The sequence below is a fragment of the Salmo salar genome, chromosome 23 (genome assembly GCF_965601325.2).
Source record: "Salmo salar chromosome 23, fSalSal1, whole genome shotgun sequence".
NCBI lineage: Eukaryota > Metazoa > Chordata > Actinopteri > Salmoniformes > Salmonidae > Salmo > Salmo salar.
In genome coordinates this window covers 34,920,001-34,937,914 of record NC_138313.1, presented here as the reverse complement: position 1 = coordinate 34,937,914, position 17,914 = coordinate 34,920,001, and the positions used below count along the sequence as shown (strand labels likewise).

At 41.4% G+C, this 17,914-nt stretch overlaps 1 protein-coding gene across 1 annotated transcript in view; it reads left to right on the top strand.

Annotated features, from left to right (window-relative positions):
- Nucleotides 1–17,914, top strand: part of LOC106584474 (plexin-B2) — a 206,614-nt gene that overhangs the window by 66,695 nt on the left and 122,005 nt on the right. Inside the window, exon 2 of the mRNA XM_014169842.3 lies at nt 12,882–13,000. The gene's annotated coding sequence lies outside the window, so the exon portion shown is untranslated. The remainder of the gene's footprint in view (nt 1–12,881; nt 13,001–17,914) is intronic.

Genomic DNA, 17,914 nt, shown 5'->3' with positions numbered 1-17,914 from the left:
TCCCCAGTGTTGAGGATCAGTGTGGCAAATGTGTTGTTGCCTACCCTTACCACCTGTGGGCGGCCCCTCAGGAAGTCTATGTTCCAGTTGCAGAGGGAGGTGTTTAGTCCCCAGGGTCCATAGCTTAGTGATGAGCTTTGTGGGCACAATGGTGTTGAACTGCTGAGCTGGAGTCAATGGACATTATTCACAAATAGGAGTTCCTTTTGTCCAGGTGGGAAAGGGCAGTGTGGAGTGCTATTGAGTCATCTGTGGATCTGTTGGGGTGTTATAAAAATTAGAGTGGGTCAAGGTTTTCCAGCATGTTTGTGTTGATGTGAGCCATGACCAGCCTTTCAAAGCACTTCATGGCTACAGACTTGAGTGCTACGGGGCAGTTGTCATTTAGGCAGTTTACCTTCGCTTTCTTGGGCACAGGGACTATGGTCTGCTTGAACATGTTGGTATTACAAACTCGGTCAGGGAGAGGTTGAAAATGTCAGTGAATCGAGATGTGAAGGATAACGGACATTAGTATTGTTTTGTGCAAAACACAAGCATCTTGGCTCTTCTCATATACCCCGACAGTGAATAATAACTACAACTCCCATAATTCATGTTAGTGAAAGACAAATATTATCATGACCGTCAGGCAGCTGTGTTTGGGTTGGAGCCCACAACCCGTCGCCACCTCTGTAAACTTTCTGGGGTTCACTGTGAAATCTACTAAACCATAAAACCACAAACACTGAGTCTCAGTCTGCGTCCCTTAGCCGGGAGTCAGGAGCGACTGGGTTCCATCTGTGCTAGGCTTAGAAATCAGATAGCAGCTCTTCCTCAGTGTACTCCTCTATAATCTACTGTGTATTTAGGTGAGAACTCCTGTGCTCTACTTTCTCTCACTTTTCCCAGCCCCGATGCCTGCTGATAACTCCAGACACAATATGGTTCAGCTGAAATGTCAGATACCCCAGTTTTTTGTGCAGCCTGCGTTGTAATATGGGGGTGTCCCACTCATTGTGGAGTCTTATATCTCCCTCTCTAACTTTAAGCATCAGCTGTCAGAGCAGTTTACCGATCACTGTACCTGTACACAGACAATCTGTAAATACCCCACCGACTACCTCATCCCCCATATTATTACTTACCCTCTTGCTCTTTTGCACCCCAGTATCTCTACTTGTACATCATCTGCACATCTATCACTCCAGTATTAATGCTAAATTGTAATTATTTTCACCTCTAGGGCCTATTTATTACATTTGCACACATTGTACATAGATTTTTCTATTTTTCTTTTCTTTTGTGTTATTGACTGTACGTTTGTTTATGTGTAACTCTGTGTTGTTGTTTTTGTCGCACTGCTTTGCTTTATCTTGGCCAGGTCGCAGTTGTAAATGAGAACTTGTTCTCAACTGGCCTACCTGGTTAAACAAAAGGTGAAATAAAAAAAATTAAGAAAAGTGTGCTTAGGGTTAGCTAAGTAAAAAAATTCATAACACAAATAATTCATATGCTTTTCTTTCATCTGCTTCTGTTCTGTTGCTCTGTTGTTCAGAGTTCCTGCCGCTTGCTCCCATATGATCATGTAAATTGCATGCTAATGGCACGGTCTGGGGTATCCACATGGGTTATGAGGTGTCAATCATCTTCCCTTTGGGCCTTGGCTGAGCCCCAGTGCAAAGGGGATGAATGAATTAAAGTGCACGGGAGCGAACTAAATATTACATTTTCTCGTCTTGTTGTAGGGCCTGGTGAATCTGAGGGGTGGTACCCCCTTGAGAGAGAACTTAACCTTATCCCATATAAAGATATACACACTACTGTTCAAAAGTTTGGAGTCACTTAGAAATATCCTTGTTTTTGAAAGAAGGCAAATGTTTTGTCCATTTAAAATAACATCAAATCGATCAGAAATACAGCGTAGACATTGTTAATGTTGTAAATTACTATTGTAGCTGGAAACGGCAGATTTTTTATGGAATATCTAGATAAGCCCAGACCCATTATCAGCAACCATCACTCCTGTGTTCCAATGGCACATTGTTAGCTAATCCAAGTTTATCATTTTAAAGGCTAATTTATCACTAGAAAACCCTTTGGCAAATATGTTACCACAGCTGAAAACTGTTGTGCTGATTTAAAGAAACAATAAAACTGTCCTTCTTTAGACTAGTTGAGTGTCTGGAGCATCAGCATTTGTGGGTTCGATTACAGGCTCAAAATGGCCAGAAACAAGGACATTCTTCTTAAACTCGTCAGTCTATTCTTGTTCTGAGAAATGAAGGCTATTCCATGCGAGAAACTGAAGCTCTCGTACAATGCTGTGTGGAGTCCCCTCTTCACTGTTGACGTATATGGAATCATGTATTAACCAAAAAAGTGTTAAACAAATCAAAATATATTTTATATTTCAAATTCTTCAAAGTAGCCACTCTTTTCCTTGATGACAGCTTTGCACACTCTTGGCATTCACTCAACCAGCTTCATGAGGTAGTCACCTGGAATGCATTTCAATTAACAGGTGTGCCTTGTTAAAAGTTAGTTTGTGGAATTTCTTTCCTTCTTAATGCGTTTGAGCCAATCAGTTGTGTTGTGACAAGGTAGGGGTGGTATACAGAAGATAGCCCGATATTATGTCCATATTATGGCAAGAACAGCTCAAATAAGCAAACAGAAACAACAGTCCATCATTACTTTAAGACATGAAGGTCAGTCAATCCAGAAAATCTCAAGAACTTTGAAAGAGTCTTCAAGTGCAGTCGCAAAAACCATCAAGCGCTATGATGAAACTGGCTCTCATGAGGGCCGCCACAGGAAAGGAAGACCCAGAGTTACCTCTGCTGCAGAGGATAAGTTTGTTAGAGTTACCAACCTCAGAAATGTCAGCCCAAATAAATTGCACCCCAAATACCAGCATGGATACCACAGCATTCTGCAGCGATACGCCATCCCATCCAGTTTGCGCTTAGTGGGACTATCATTTTTTTTCAACAGGACAATGACCCAACACATCTCCAGGCTGTGTAAGGGCTATTTGACCAAGAAGGAGAGTGATGGAGTGCTGCATCAGATGACCTGGCCTCCACAATCTCCCGACCTTAACCCAATTGCAATGGTTTGGGATGAGTTGGACCGCAAAGTGAAGGAAAAGCAGCCATTAAGTGCTCAGCATAAGTGGGAAGTCCTTCAAGACTGTTAGAAAAGCATTCCAGGTGAAGCTGGTTGAGAGAATGCGAAGAGTGTGCAAAGCTGTCCTGAAGGCAAAGAGTGGCTACTTGAAGAAACACTTTTGTTTAACACTTTTCTGGTTACTACATGATTCTGTGTTTTTTCATAGTTTTGATATCTTCACTAATATTCTACAATGTAGAAAATAGTAAAAATAAATAAAAACCCTTTAATGAGTAGGTGTTCTAAAACTTTTGACCGGTATATGTGTATATATATATATATATATATATATATTTTTTTTTTTTGTATCAATTAGCTTGACAGCATGTGTTTTACACGTTTTCAGTGACTTGTAACTTTGAGTCATAGGTTGTCACACTAATTTCCTCGTGAAAATAACTAATTTGGTCCAACACTCAAAATGTGTTAATTTGGAGAATACAGGCCTAGTAGACTTCTTTCAAGTTTCACATACTATAAAAAGCTCTTTAAAAATATAAATAACCTTCTTATTTAAAAATGCTGCCACTTTATATTCTAAAGGGATATTACATGTAAAAAAAAAAAATCCCTTAAACAAACACAGTAGGCTTTTAGGCGATACACTTTCTCTGACACATTTGAAGTTTGTTCAGGTTAATCAGGAGAAGAAAAAAAACACTTGAAACATCAAAAGTCCTCTTTATGATATTCAGAATATAAGTAGGCATCCTCAAAGACGAGTGTGAATAATTACTTTGTCACACAGAATCACAGTAATCATCCCAATTTAAATGACGGGATCTATTGAAAGTACGGATGAAATTGCAGCGATGGTCTGCAAATAACATGCATCCTTGGGGCTATCGAGACGTTTCGTGTAATCTTTCTTAACCAAACACAGCTGTCTTGCTGAATTTATTGTCCAATTTGAAGGGAGACGCAATTCTGTTGGAAAAACACTGTTTGTTTAATTGAAGGCATTGTAGATTTTGATCATTATAGCCAATATACTTTAGCTGATTCTATTGTCCTCCGAGGCAATATTATATGTATTATTCAATTCCCAGCATCATTTTTTAAAATCATGATTAAAGGAAGGTATTTCATATCACACGGAGGCATAACATGCTTGGAATGTGTAAAATCTGCAAAAATATTGCTGTTCTTTCCCTCAAGGTCTAGCTGAATGATGATTACCTCAACCCAAGCATATACAGATGATACCCACAGCTCAGGTCTTCATCAAAGGGCCTACTTTTAGATTTTGCTCATGCAACACTGTGGAAGCCAACTCCTTGGGGTTCTAAAGTAATAATTAAAAAAAAATGTTTTACCCATCCTACTCACATCCTTCCCCTCCTCAACCTCAACATGGTACACCAGCCCTCCAGTATCCCATCACCTCCTGTGAGTATCCAAGCTGTCGAGGCTGACTGGGCTCTGTCTCTCTTGCCCGGGCACGGTTGGAACAGATCCGGCTTCCGGGCCACAAACACTCCTCCACTCGAGCCCCTGCAAACAAGGCCTGCCCCTCGCAACTGTCATGTAAATGCTAAGCGCTTTGGAGAGCCACAGTGGTGGATCTCTTGTACATAATTTATCCTGTCTGTAAGAGCACAGTCTTCCTACAACATGATCTAATGCCTAGTGAGCATTTAATGGGCAGGGGGTGGGGGTGCTGGGTTTCAGTGACTATGGAGTTAGTGAACTATCATCCAGATCTGGCAAAAACTGTATAGAGCTGAACTGGGTTCCTGTTTAAAGACCTCCACTGAGCGGCACAATCTGAGTATGCATAAACAAAACATATTTGCTCCATGAGAACAATGGGTATTTTGCCCTAGAATGTGGTTTCTGAAATTCTGGAGGAAGTTGTCTGTTAGAGAGGAATCGTACAAATAGGCACCTACATTTATACTGAGTGTACAACACATTAAGAACGCCAGCTCTTTCCATGTAATTTACATTTGAGTCATTTAGCAGATGCTCTTATCCAGAGCAACTTACAGTTAGTGCATTCATCCTAATACAGCTAGGTGGGACAACCACATATCACTTTTCCTGAATAAAGTAGCTATCAGCAAAGTCAGAGCTAGAAAGGAGAAGGGGGGGGGGGGAAATCGAGGGAGGAGAGGGATTATTTGAAATACTCTGAAGAGGTAGGGTTTCAGGTGCTTTCAGAAGATGGGCAGGGACTCTCCTGTCCTAGCTTCAGGTAACATCACAGAGAAGAGCTTGGACTGGGCTGAGAGGGAGATGCCCTCCCATAGGGGTGGAAGGGCCAAGAGACCAGAGGAGACAGAATGGAGTGCTCAGGTTGGGGTGTAATGTTTGAGCATCACCAAGAGACTGATGTACTAACACTAATTGCTAATTACCTAGCAGAGGTAAAAGCACACCTACCTGTACTAATTGCTGATTGCCTAGGAGAGGAGAAACCACTCCCCCTGCAATACAGCCACTGATTACCAAAACAAGTCACAAATTATTCTGCCCCTTTATCCTGATTTATGTGTCAACGATCATCTGCAAGTTATGAGCAGTCAACAGTTCACCCACCAAGTAGGCTACTGGGAAGACAGGCCACACTTAAAGTAGATGGTCCTAGCTATCCTGATATCACTTCTGGAGATATCAGTAGTCCTCTAGCTATAGAATGAAAACAGACTGACCAGGTGAATCCAGGTGAAAGCTATGATCCCTTGTTGATGTCACTTGTTAAATCCTCTTCAATCAGTGTAGATGAAGGGGAGGAGACTGGCTAAGGAACGATTTTAAAGCCTTGAGACATGGATTGTGTATGTTTGCCATTCAGAGGGTGAATGGGCAAGACAAAGGATGTAGTAAACGCATTTGAACAAGGTATGGTAGTAGGTTCCAGGCACATCAGTTTTTGAGTGTGTCAAGAACTGCAATGCTGCTGGGTTTTTCATGCTCAACAGTTTCCCTTGTGTATTACGTATGGCCACCACTCAAAGGATATCCAGCCAACTTGACACAACTGTGGGAGGCATTGGAGTCAACATGGGCCAGCATCCCTGTGGAACACTTTTGACACCTTGAGACTGTTTTGAGGGCAAAAGAGTGCAACTCAATATTAGGAAGGTGTTCTTAATGTTTTGAACACTGTGTATATTCCTTGAATATTTTACAGAGCTAGGATAGTCTCTGTAATGGGACAGTTTCTACATGCATCCAATCCGGACCTTAAATCTCCCTGCTACCGTATGAGTCCAGGGTGATAAAGTGCCTTCGGAAAGTATTCAGACCCCTTGACCTTTTCTGCATTTTGTTACATTATAGCCTTATTACATTTATATAAGTATTCAGACCCTTTACTCAGTACTTTGTTGACGCACCTTTGGCAGTGATCACAGCCTCGAGTCTTCTTGGGTATGACGCTACAAGCTTGGCAAACCTTTATTTGGGGAGTTTGTCCCATTCCTCGCTGCAGATCCTCTCAAGCTCTGTCAGTTTGGATGGGTAGCGTTGCTGCACAGCTATTTTCAGGTCTCTCCAGGGATGTTCGATCGGGTTCAAGTCCGGGCTCTGGGTGGGCCACTCAAGGACATTCAGAGACCTGTCTTAAAGCCACTTCTGCTTTGTCTTGGCTGTGTGCTTAGGGTGGTTGTCCTGTTGGAAGGTGAACCTTTGCCCCAGTCTGAGGTCCTGAGCGCTCTGGAGCAGGTTTTCATCAAGGATCTCTCTGTACTTTGCTCCGTTCATATTTCTGTTGATCCTGACTAGTCTCCCAGTCCCTTGCCGCTGAAAAACATTTACATTTACATTTTAGTCATTTAGCAGACGCTCTTATCCAGAGCGACTTACAAATTGGTGCATTCACCTATAATATCCAGTGGAACAACCACTTTACAATAGTGCATCTAAATCTTTTAAGGGGGGGGGGGTTAGAAGGATTACCTTATCCTATCCCAGGTATTCCTTGAAGATGTGGGGTTTCAGGTGTCTCCGGAAGGTGGTGATTGACTCCGCTAACTCCGCGATTGACTCCGCTGTCCTACATCACTACAGCATGATGCTGCCACCAGCACGCTTCACTGTAGGGATGGTGCCAGGTTTCTTCCAGACCTGATGTTTGGCATTCAGGCCAAAGAGTTCAATCTTGGTTTCATCAGACCATAGAATCTTGTTTCTCATGGTCTGAGAGTCTTTAGGTGCCTTTTTGTCAAACTCCAAGCGGGCTGTCATGTGCCTTTTACTGAGGAGTGGCTTCCATCTGGCCACTCTACCATGAAGGCCTGATTGGTGGAGTCCTGCAGAGATGGTTGTCCTTCTGGAATGTTCTCCCATTTCCACAGAGGAACTCTAGAGCTCTGTCAGAGTGACCATCGGGTTTTTGGTCACCTCCCTGACAGAGGCCCTTCTCCCACGATTGCTCAGTTTGGCCAGGCAGCCAGCACTGAAGAGTGTTGGTGGTTCCAAACTTCTTCCATTTTAAGAATGATGGAGGCCACTGTGTTCTTGGGGAGCTTCAATGCTGCAGAAATGTTTTGGTTCCATATCCTTACACAATCCTGTGTCGAGGCAATCCTGTCTTGGAGCTCTACAATTCCTTCGACCTCATGGCTTGGATTTTGCTCTGACATGCACTGTCAGCTGTAGGACATTAAATAGACAGGTGTGTGCATTTCCAAATAATGTCCCAATCAATTGAATTTACCACGGGTGGACTCCAATCAAGTTGTAGAAACTTCATAGGATGATCAATGGAAAGAGGAGGCATCTGATCTCAATTTCGAGTGTTATAGCAAAGGGTCTGATTTCTTATGTAAATAAGGTACTTCTAAAAACCTGTTTTCACTTTATCTTTATGTGATATTGTGTGTAGAGCCCTGAGAAAAAAAACATTGAATCAGTTTTAGAATAAGGCTGTAACTTAACAAAATGTGGAAAAAGTAATCGGGTCTGAATACATTCCGAAGGCACTGTGTCTGGGGTGAGATACGTTCAAGACACACATTCTAACTCCGGAAAGCGTATGCGTCAACATGCTGACATATCTAAGACATTATACTTAGGCATGAACGAATCCACATATTTTCTGAAATTGATCATATTTGTAGTCATTACCAAATCATTTATATCTGTATTTTTTTATAGAAATCATAATTCCAATAGATATCCTTACATGATACGTAATATTGATCCTAGTATGTCTAAACAAAAATGGGCTAAATCCAACTCAAGATCAATGTCCAGTTGCCAAATTATTTGACCTGACATTTCTGAGCATACAGCACCATATTCAGTAGTAGGCTAGAAGGCATGGAAAGGCAAACATCATCATATTTAATCCAAGTTGCTGTTTCGAAAGCACATTGTTATTTTTGTATAGAAAATGCAGCACAGCAAATCCAGAGCTCCAATTACAACACATGTTTTCTGTAAAGATGCAATAGTAGGCCAAACTTTTCAAAAAATATATATTTTATTTATTTAACAAGAAAATAAAAGTTGCATACCCTCAATACCCCTGCCAGCCCTGTTTGTTATGGATGATGGATGTGATGGCAGCAGATTTGGTTGTCAGCTGTGGTCCCTCACAGTCCAGACCCAACGTGGTAGTTTGGGTCTGTGATCCATTCCAAACTGTCAATGCATAAAATATTAATCAACATTTTTTGATATTGCAAGAAAATATTGTAATTTCATATAACCATACCACAAGGTCCCTGCTTCATTCATGACGTGAAAACTAACTGGAATAAGCTAGCTAGCCAAGTAGCTAGTTAAGTTAGTTAGCTAGCTATCTTATATTAACTAGTAATACAAAATACTCCTAAAACTTTTAAAACATTAGCTGTCATTAGCTGTCATTAGCTAGATTATCTACCATTCCAGTGTTTTACTTGCTATATTGTATTTACTTTGCCACCATGGACTTTTTTTGCCTTTACCTCCCTTATCTCACCTCATTTGCTCACATCGTACATAGACTTATTTTTCTACTGTATTATTGACTGTATATTTGTTTTACTCCATGTGTAGCTCTGTGTTGTTGTATGATGTCGAACTGCTTTGCTTTATCTTGGCCAGGTCGCAATTGTAAATGAGAACTTGTTCTCAACTTGCCTACCTGGTTAAATAAAGGTGAAATAAATAAATAAAATAAAATAAAAGATAGCCCAACTGGGAGCTGGCCGAATTAGCTACCGTTCTTGATTGTAGTTACTAAGATAAATAAAACATCTCAAATGAGCTACTCACTTTAGCATTGACTTCTTTGAGGTATTTTCTGAACAGCTTCTCACTTCTTGGTTTCTTCAGTTGTCCGTTCGACCACACACTGTTTGCCAGCTAATTTGTAGCACCCAAATTCAAAAATGCCAGTTGGAATTCTTGTTGCTAGGCTACCAGTTACAATACTTTTAGGTTGCGTGTGCCTTTATGCAGAGGGAATACAAAAATGATAACTAAGCTGTGTTCGAATACCCATACTGTATACTACATACTTAATACGTATATTCACTATACTGTAAATAAACGGTATCCTTTCAGTTGGGCGTACTAGCGCTTCAGCTGTCTACTGAAAGTTGTTATGCTAAGTTGTTATTCTATTAACCTCTTGCTAGCTTGTTAGCATAACAAATTACTAGCTAGACATCTTACGATTTTGGGTGTGTTCGTAAATTCAATTTTGAGTGCCAGAGTGCGCTCAGAGTGCGCTCTGGGCATTCGTAAATCCAGAGCATTGTCAGATTGTCTATTCCTAAATTCCGCTCTGAGCGTTTCAGAGCGCACACTGGACACTCTGGCTGAGGCTAGCTTGCTAGCTACTTCCAGATACAAATGAGGCAACACCTCACTTTGACCATTTTACTTGCCCTAGCAGAGCTGGTTAGGTTGTTTTCATGTTATTCAGAGCGCTAGGGACTGTATGTGCTGCTGGCAACAATTGAATTACGCTTTTTTTTTGGGCCAATGTTTACTGATACTGTATCCGATCTCTTCGGACTTTGGCTGCATATTTTCTGCCATTTTCTTCAAATCTGAAAACATTTTGAAGCCATGCCCATTTTCTAAAGAATTGCATTATGGGCCCTAAAAGCACGGAAATAGTGTCCATTGCTTGTATACTTCTTATTTTGGCGAATTTCCGGGAACATCCGGGAACTTTTGGTATACTAACTATATCCATACTATAACCAATAAGCATACTACATACTCAATTTCCGTCACAAATATCTGGTTAGTGCGGTTCGTATTAGTATTCAAACACAGCTCTAGTGTGTTAAAGAATGATATGGAGTTAATATTTGTCAAATTATTGAGCATGTCTGCAAAACTCAAATTAGCATCAGAAGTTGTCCTTATTTAGCATATCAAAAAGCATATCAAGATCCTCATATGGACCTCAGTCAAAAGCATATGCATTGTAGGTGCTGAGAAAATACAGTGCATTCGGAAAGTATTACACAATACCCCATAATGACAACGCCAAAACAGGTTTTTGCCAAAAGGCATCTAAACGACTCTCAGACCATGAAAAACAGGATTCCAACAGGACAACCACCCTAAGCACACAGCCAAGACAAAGCAGGAGTGGCTTTAGGACAGGTCTCTAAATGTCCTTGAGTGGCCCAGCCAGTGCCTGGACTTCAACCTGATCGAACATCTCTGGAGAGACCTGAAAATAGCTGTGTAGCAGCGCTCCCCATCCAACCTGACAGAGCTTGAGAGGATATGCAGAGAGGAATGGGAGAAACTCCCCAAATACAGGTGTGCCAAGCTTGTAGCGTCGTACCCAAAAAGAGTCTGTAATCGCTGCCAAAGGTGCTTCAACAAAGTACTGAGTAAACGGTCTGAATACTTATGTAAATGTTGTTCTTCTCAGACCATTTTGAAATTACATTAAAACAAAATGGGTATATGATCACACTGGTGATAGGTCATTTGTTGCATTACTTGTGAGGCACAGCTGAGTGAGCGTAATCATTTAAAAAAAAAATTATTGAAGTGATGGCTTGCATCTGCTGGTCAGTCTGAGGTGAAGGAGGGAGCAGCGGTGAGGCTGGCTCTCACCCGACTCTCCGCTCACAGTCTACCAGCTAATAGCGAAACTTAAGTCATACAGCATTATTTCTTCCTCATGCACCAATTCATGTTGTTACTCTTATGACCAGAGAAAGTGAAATATTCCTAGATATTGAAAAAGAAAAAGAAAACAATGCAAGCTTATTGGAACATTCTGCTATACTTTTTGGTTGCAGTGCTAGTTGTAGTGTGAGTGGAAGTCGTTTTTTTACAGAAATGTTTGGTGATCGACTAGGATGGTGAACACTGATGTAGGCCTACTAACAGTATTTGTCATCATATAGAGCACTGGTCGATCTCCAAGGAATTCCATAGACTGTAAAAAGAAGCCTCGAACACACAGGAAAGTTGATAATGTTAGATTTCAAAACTTTTAAAACCATGACTAGAGAGAGACTCAACGAATACAGCAAAGAGCTGCTGTTTTTATGATTAAGTTCATGTTTAAGTTATTCAGCACTGTCTACACCTTATTCAACACTTTTTATAATAAAATGCGTGCTACTCCACTCATGCTACAACCAGCACTGCAGCTGTATGGCAACGCAGTGACATATTTCGGTAACACTTTATTTGTATAGTCCATCTGTAGATGCTATACATCAAGGATCATCAATAGATTCAGCAGTGGGCTGATTATTTTTCTGGAGTGGATTGTCGGGCGGCCAGAACATAATAAAAAATGTATTGTAGATGTCAAATTGACCGCAAGAAGCCCGAACAGATAATAACATTTGATAATAATATTGGTACATTTAAAATCACTTGAAACTGATATCCTGGTGTTTTTACAGTCTTTTATGTCCAACAATAAACAATAACATTTCTTTTAGGGGCAAAATTAAACCATTTGGCTCGCGGGCCGCCAGTTTGGGAAAGACTATCAGTAACATTTAAACTAAATATCTACTACTAACCCTAGCCCTAACCTTAACCCTTATCTTAACCCCAGCCCTAACTCCTAACTTTAATCTGCAACTTTAGCAAGTATTTGTTTATCAACAGAGTTTGTTGATGGTATCACAATCTGTAGATTATCTACAGATGGACTATCCAGATGATCCAAATAAAGTGTGTCATATTTCTTCAGGGTAACAAAGTGTTGTATGATCGTGGGCCTGTGCTTCCAGAGAAGACACTCACTCGCTGACACGCTGCCGACTGAGCTAATCGGCCATCTGCACCCTGGGGCTGAGAAATGTGGACGTCAGAGTTTATGGGAACATAAGCTAAACAGCCAGCCAGGCCTAGTTACTTTAAGAGGAGCGACGGGCGTGAGGCGAGTGATACTCCAGATGAGACTCCCAACATTTTCATGTCAAATCCAGAGACATACAAATCGCAGAGTGATATGCCAAGTTTCTGCAGCATACACTGGAGCACGAATGGTAGACTTTCCTCCCTCTTCTCTCCCTAGCACTAGCAGTCACTGACTGGGTGCCGCTTGGCAGCAGTGGGTGATAGGAAACATCTGCAGTAACTGAGTGAGTGTTCACTCGCCAGATAAAGAGAAAGGGAGGGATTGTTTTCAGAGGCATTTTGGTATTGGCAGTAGAAGAGTTGTTTACTGTAGAACAGATCTCAACCAGTCATGTATGTTTAGATTTGAACATACTGCTGGTACTGTAGTTTTTCCTCAGTGTGACAAAATTGATGAATTGTCTAAAACGCTCTTTTTTTTTGTCTTTCAGCACTTCTTTACTGTGGCCACCTCGGAGAGGCCTGAATAAACAGGAGAGCAGACGACGAAGGGATATGATTGTGCACTTCCTGCTTGGCAACTACAGGAAGTAATTGAGCTCTACAGGAAGTAAGGACAAACCCCTAAAGATATTGCTGTTATTTTTCCATTGTTTTCATACGACTATGATACGACTGCAAAGGCCAAGCTGTCAGCACATTGAGTAGTAAACAGGTACTGAATATTGAATTGATAGCCATGAGGGATTTACAGCTAGCTAGCTGTTGGTACACTGAGTATCTCACAGACTGGCACTGCCTGAATCCAGTGAATTCACAAGCCAGTGTGATTCAGCAGGCCCTGTAGATTCAACATAGCTGCCACCGATATCAGTGCTTGGAGTCAGAAAAGTCTATTTTTATTTGGATGAGTGGCGCTAACAGACTAGCTATATAAATAATGAAATGGAGCCAGTAATTGGCGGTTCTAGGTAATTAGGACCAGGCTGTCTGCTAGCTTAGTCGTTGCCTTAGTCTGATGGCGCTGCAGAGAGGACAGTAATCACTATTATGTACGGGGGTTGTTGACGCAACAATAATCCCATCCTTAGCCGGGATATCAGGGTTTATGTTTATCGGCCCCATTTCGAGAGGCCTTCACATATATTTTAAAGGCTTTATATCTGTCCGTTTACGCCGGATACATGCGTCAATGCCCGGCCCGCTGCATCGGCGGTAGGCCAACTAGAAGTCAAGGTAGACGCTCAGCTCGGTTTAGAATTTTCTACTTGGCGACTCTGAAAAGCTTGTCCATATTTTATTAGTCAAACAGTTTGACTTTTCCCCTGCTAGCGGTGACACCTCACCATAAACAGCATTATCAACCACCTCAGCGGGTTTTCTAATACCCCTGCAATCCTGTCATTTCATTCATGGATTCCTCCAGGGTTATTTTGGGACCAGAGTGTATCTGCCTGCCTGTCTCTGCTCCTCTGTGTGAGAGATTGGATTCCCTCTTCTCAACACCCCCCAATTGTCAGATCCACATAGATAGATGTGATGTCCAGACCTGATGTATAGGGGACTGCTTTCCAATGAGTTTATTCACTTTCTTTACCTCTGAGTGCCCTATAGTACATTATTGCTACCCTCGTTTTATATCCCAGTTCTCTCAGATACAGTGAATGTTATGCAATACAGTCTGTTCCTACAGCCCTAAATGGTTTTGTAAACGTGGACCGTTGAAGGTAAGATGGGTGGAGGGAGAACAAAAACTATAATCTGTGTTTCGGTGTGCAGTGTACGTAAATTGCATTGGCTTTGAATTAAACATGTGGCACCTCTGCACTCAAGCGTGATGGACATCCAACCATATTGCAGGCAGAGAAAAGGACTTTCTAAGTAGGCTATTTATGGGAAGATATTGTATTCATTTGATTATAATAAAAAATCCATTAGGCCCTGAGTGAATGGCACGGGGGAACAGGCGACAGCTCAAGGTAATAATAGTCTGTGTCTGCTGCTCTCAACGAGGCTAGAGGGCCAGAGCTCTACTGATATTACTTTCCTTTGTACAGGAGCACATACAGTGATATGGACAGGCGTGTAATAAAGAAATACAGTGGGATCCGAATTTATTGACACCCTTGTAAAGATGAGCAATAATGACTGCATAAAATAAATAATTCAAATTTGACCTATATTGAATGCTCCATAAAATTGGGAAATGATGTTATTTTATACTAATACAATTGCTCAGATTGTATTAGATTTTGATAAACAAGTAATTGTTTTTTCTCAAAAAAGATAGGGATCAAAATGATTGATGTTGCTTAAGATTCTTATAAATAAAGTAGTCCAAAGTTTAGTATTTGGTCACATATTCCTAGCACGCAACATCAAGCAAAATAATCTGAAATAATCTGAAAAATGTACTGCAAATGCATCCAACAAATTTCTAGAGTCACAAGGTTAAGGTAGTCATTGCGTGCTTGGATATATTTAAGAATATTTAGGGATGTCAGTAATTTTGACCCTATCCTTTTTGAGAAAAAATTATATTACTTGTTAAACAAATCGGTTGCTCTGAGCAATTATATTAGTATAAAGTAATATAATTTCCCAATTTTTTTCAGCGTACAATATCGCTCAGTATTTGAACTATTGATTTTTATACAGCCATTATTGCCATTTTTTTAAGGGTGTCAATGATTTCGAACCTCACTATATAAATTCACTATATAAATACATTTTTATTGAGCCATGGAGACAGAGTTATGTTTGAGGTTGTAAAGAGAGCTGGAACATGGCGTAAAATAATATTACGGGCCAGTAGATAGGGCAGATAGGGCAGAGCTAAGCGCTTCTCACCGCTCTGCAACGGTAACCATGTCTCCGTGGCGGTTGTTAATGGGGCTGGGTTGTATTGCTTCTGATCTCCACTCCTGTTGCTCACAGATTGAGTCATGTACATCACCAGAACTCTATCTCCTGGGGAACTAAGGCTGATGGACCATCGTCTTCATCGTCTTCATTGTGCTCATCAGGTGAGGAGAAGGGCAAACCAAGCTTCCTCAGGAATGTCCTGTGGGGGCACTCCCACCCCTTCAACCTCCACCCTCACAGTCATGCTTAAAAATAAGAGCTTTCTTTGTGTGCAGGGGTGTAGTTTTTTATGCTCTCCTGGGCAGTCAAGGCCCTGGTTGCAAGAGATTAATATGAAACTGCCAGAGGTATTCCAAGGTATTCTGAATGGAACCAGATGCGTATCCACTCTGGTTCCTCTCGTGTCCGCTCTGGTTCCTCACGTGTCCGCTCTGGTTCCTCTCGTGTCCGCTCTGGTTCCTCTCGTGTCCTCTCGTGTCCGCTCTGGTTCCTCTCGTGTCCGCTGGTTCCTCTCGTGTCCTCTCTGGTTCCTCTCGTGTTCTCTCGTTCCTCTAGTGTCCTCTCTGGTTCCTCTAGTGTCCTCTCTGGTTTCTCTCGTGTCCTCTCTGGTTTCTCTCGTGTCCTCTCTGGTTTCTCTCGTGTCCTCTCTGGTTCCTCTCGTGTCCTCTCTGGTTCCTCTCTGGTTCCTCTCCTTTTCTCTTTGTCTCACTTGTGGGCCTTCTCTCGCTCCTTTTGCAACCTCACATACTGCACTTTTGAATCTGCATTGTTCTTCAAATTGTATTTGTCACATGCGCCGAATACAACCTTACTGTGACATGCTTACTTACAAGCCCTAAACCAACAATGTAGTTTTAAGAAAATATTTACTAAATTAAGGTAGAATAAAAAAACACAATAAAATAACACAAATGAGGCTATATACAGGGTGTACCGAGTCAATGTGTGGGGGTACAGGTTAGTCAAGGTAATTTGTATATGTAGGTAGGGATAAAGTGACTATGCATAGATAATGAACAGGGAGTAGCAGCAATGTAAAAATAAAGGGGGGTGGGGGGGGGGGGTCAATGTAAATAGTCCAGGTGGCCTCTTGACCGGTTACGTCCCTGCCTTGTTAAAAGTTAATTCCTTTCCATCTTATTGCGTTTGAGCCAATCAGTTGTGTTGTGACAAGGTAGTGGTGGTATACAGAAGATAGCCCTATATTATGTCAATATTATGACAAGAACAGCTCAAATAAGCAAACAGAAAAACAGTCCATCATTACTTTAAGACATGGTCAGTCAATCCGGAAAATTTCAAGAACTTTGAATGTTTCTTCAAGTGCAGCCATAAAAACCATCAAGCGCTATGATGAAACTGGCTCTCATGAGGACTGCCACAGTAAAGGAAGACCCAGAGTTACCTCTGCTGCAGAGGATAAGTAAATGTTTTTATTTTAAATGTAACCTTTATTTAACTAGGCAAGTCAGTTAAGAACCAATTCTTATTTACAATGACCGCCTACACCGGTCAAACCCAGATGACGCTGGGACAATTGTGCGCCCCCCTATGGGACTCCCAATCACGGCTGGCTGTGATACAGCCTGGATTCGAACCAGGCTGTCTGTAGTGACACCTCTAGCACTGAGATGCAGTGCCTTAGACCGCTGCGGCACTTGGTAGCCCTCATTAGAGTTACCAGCCTCAGAAATTGCATCCCAAATAAATGCTTCACGGACAGATCTCAACATCAACTGTTCAGAGGAGACTGCATGAATCAGGCCTTCATGGTCGAATTGTTGCAAAGAAACCACTACTATTGGACACCAATAAGACGAAGAGACTTGCTTGGGCCAAGGAACACAGGTGATTGACTTTAGACTGGTGGAAATATGTCCTTTGGTGTGAGGAGTCCAAATTTGAGATTTCCAACTGCCATGTCTTTTTAGAGAAGGTGAACAGATGATCTCCACATGTGTGGTTCCCACTGTGAAGAATGGAGGAGGAGGTGGGATTGTGTGGGGGTGCTTTGCTAGTGACACTGTCGGTCATTTATTTAGAATTCAAGGCACACTTAACCAGCATGGCTACCACAGCAATCTGCAGCGATAAGCAATCCCATCTGGTTTGCACTTAGTGGGACTATCATTTGTTTTTCAACAGGACAATGACCCAACACACCTCCAGGCTGTGTAAGGCTATTTGACCAAGAAGGAGAGTGATGGAGTGCTGCATCAGATTACCTGGTCTCCACAATCACAAAACCTCAACCCAATTGAGATGGTTTGGGATGAGTTGAACCACAGAGTGAAGCAAAAGCAGTTAACAAGTGCTCAGCATATGTGGGAACTCCTTCAAGACTGTTGGATAAGCATTCCAGGTGAAGCTGGTTGAGAGAATGCCAAGAGTGTGCAAAGCTGTCATCAAGGCAAAGGGTTGCTACTTTGAATAATCTAAAAGTTACTACATGATTCCATATATGTTATTTTATAGTTTTGATGTCTTCACTATTATTCTACAATTTAGAAAATATTAAAAATAAAGAAAAACCTTTGAATGAGTAGGTGTGTCCAAAGTTGTTACTGTATATATTTATTTACAAAAATATATGGGGGATTGGAAATGATGCAGACAATTACTTTGATGGAACCTGCAATCTATCTGCAATATTTTTACT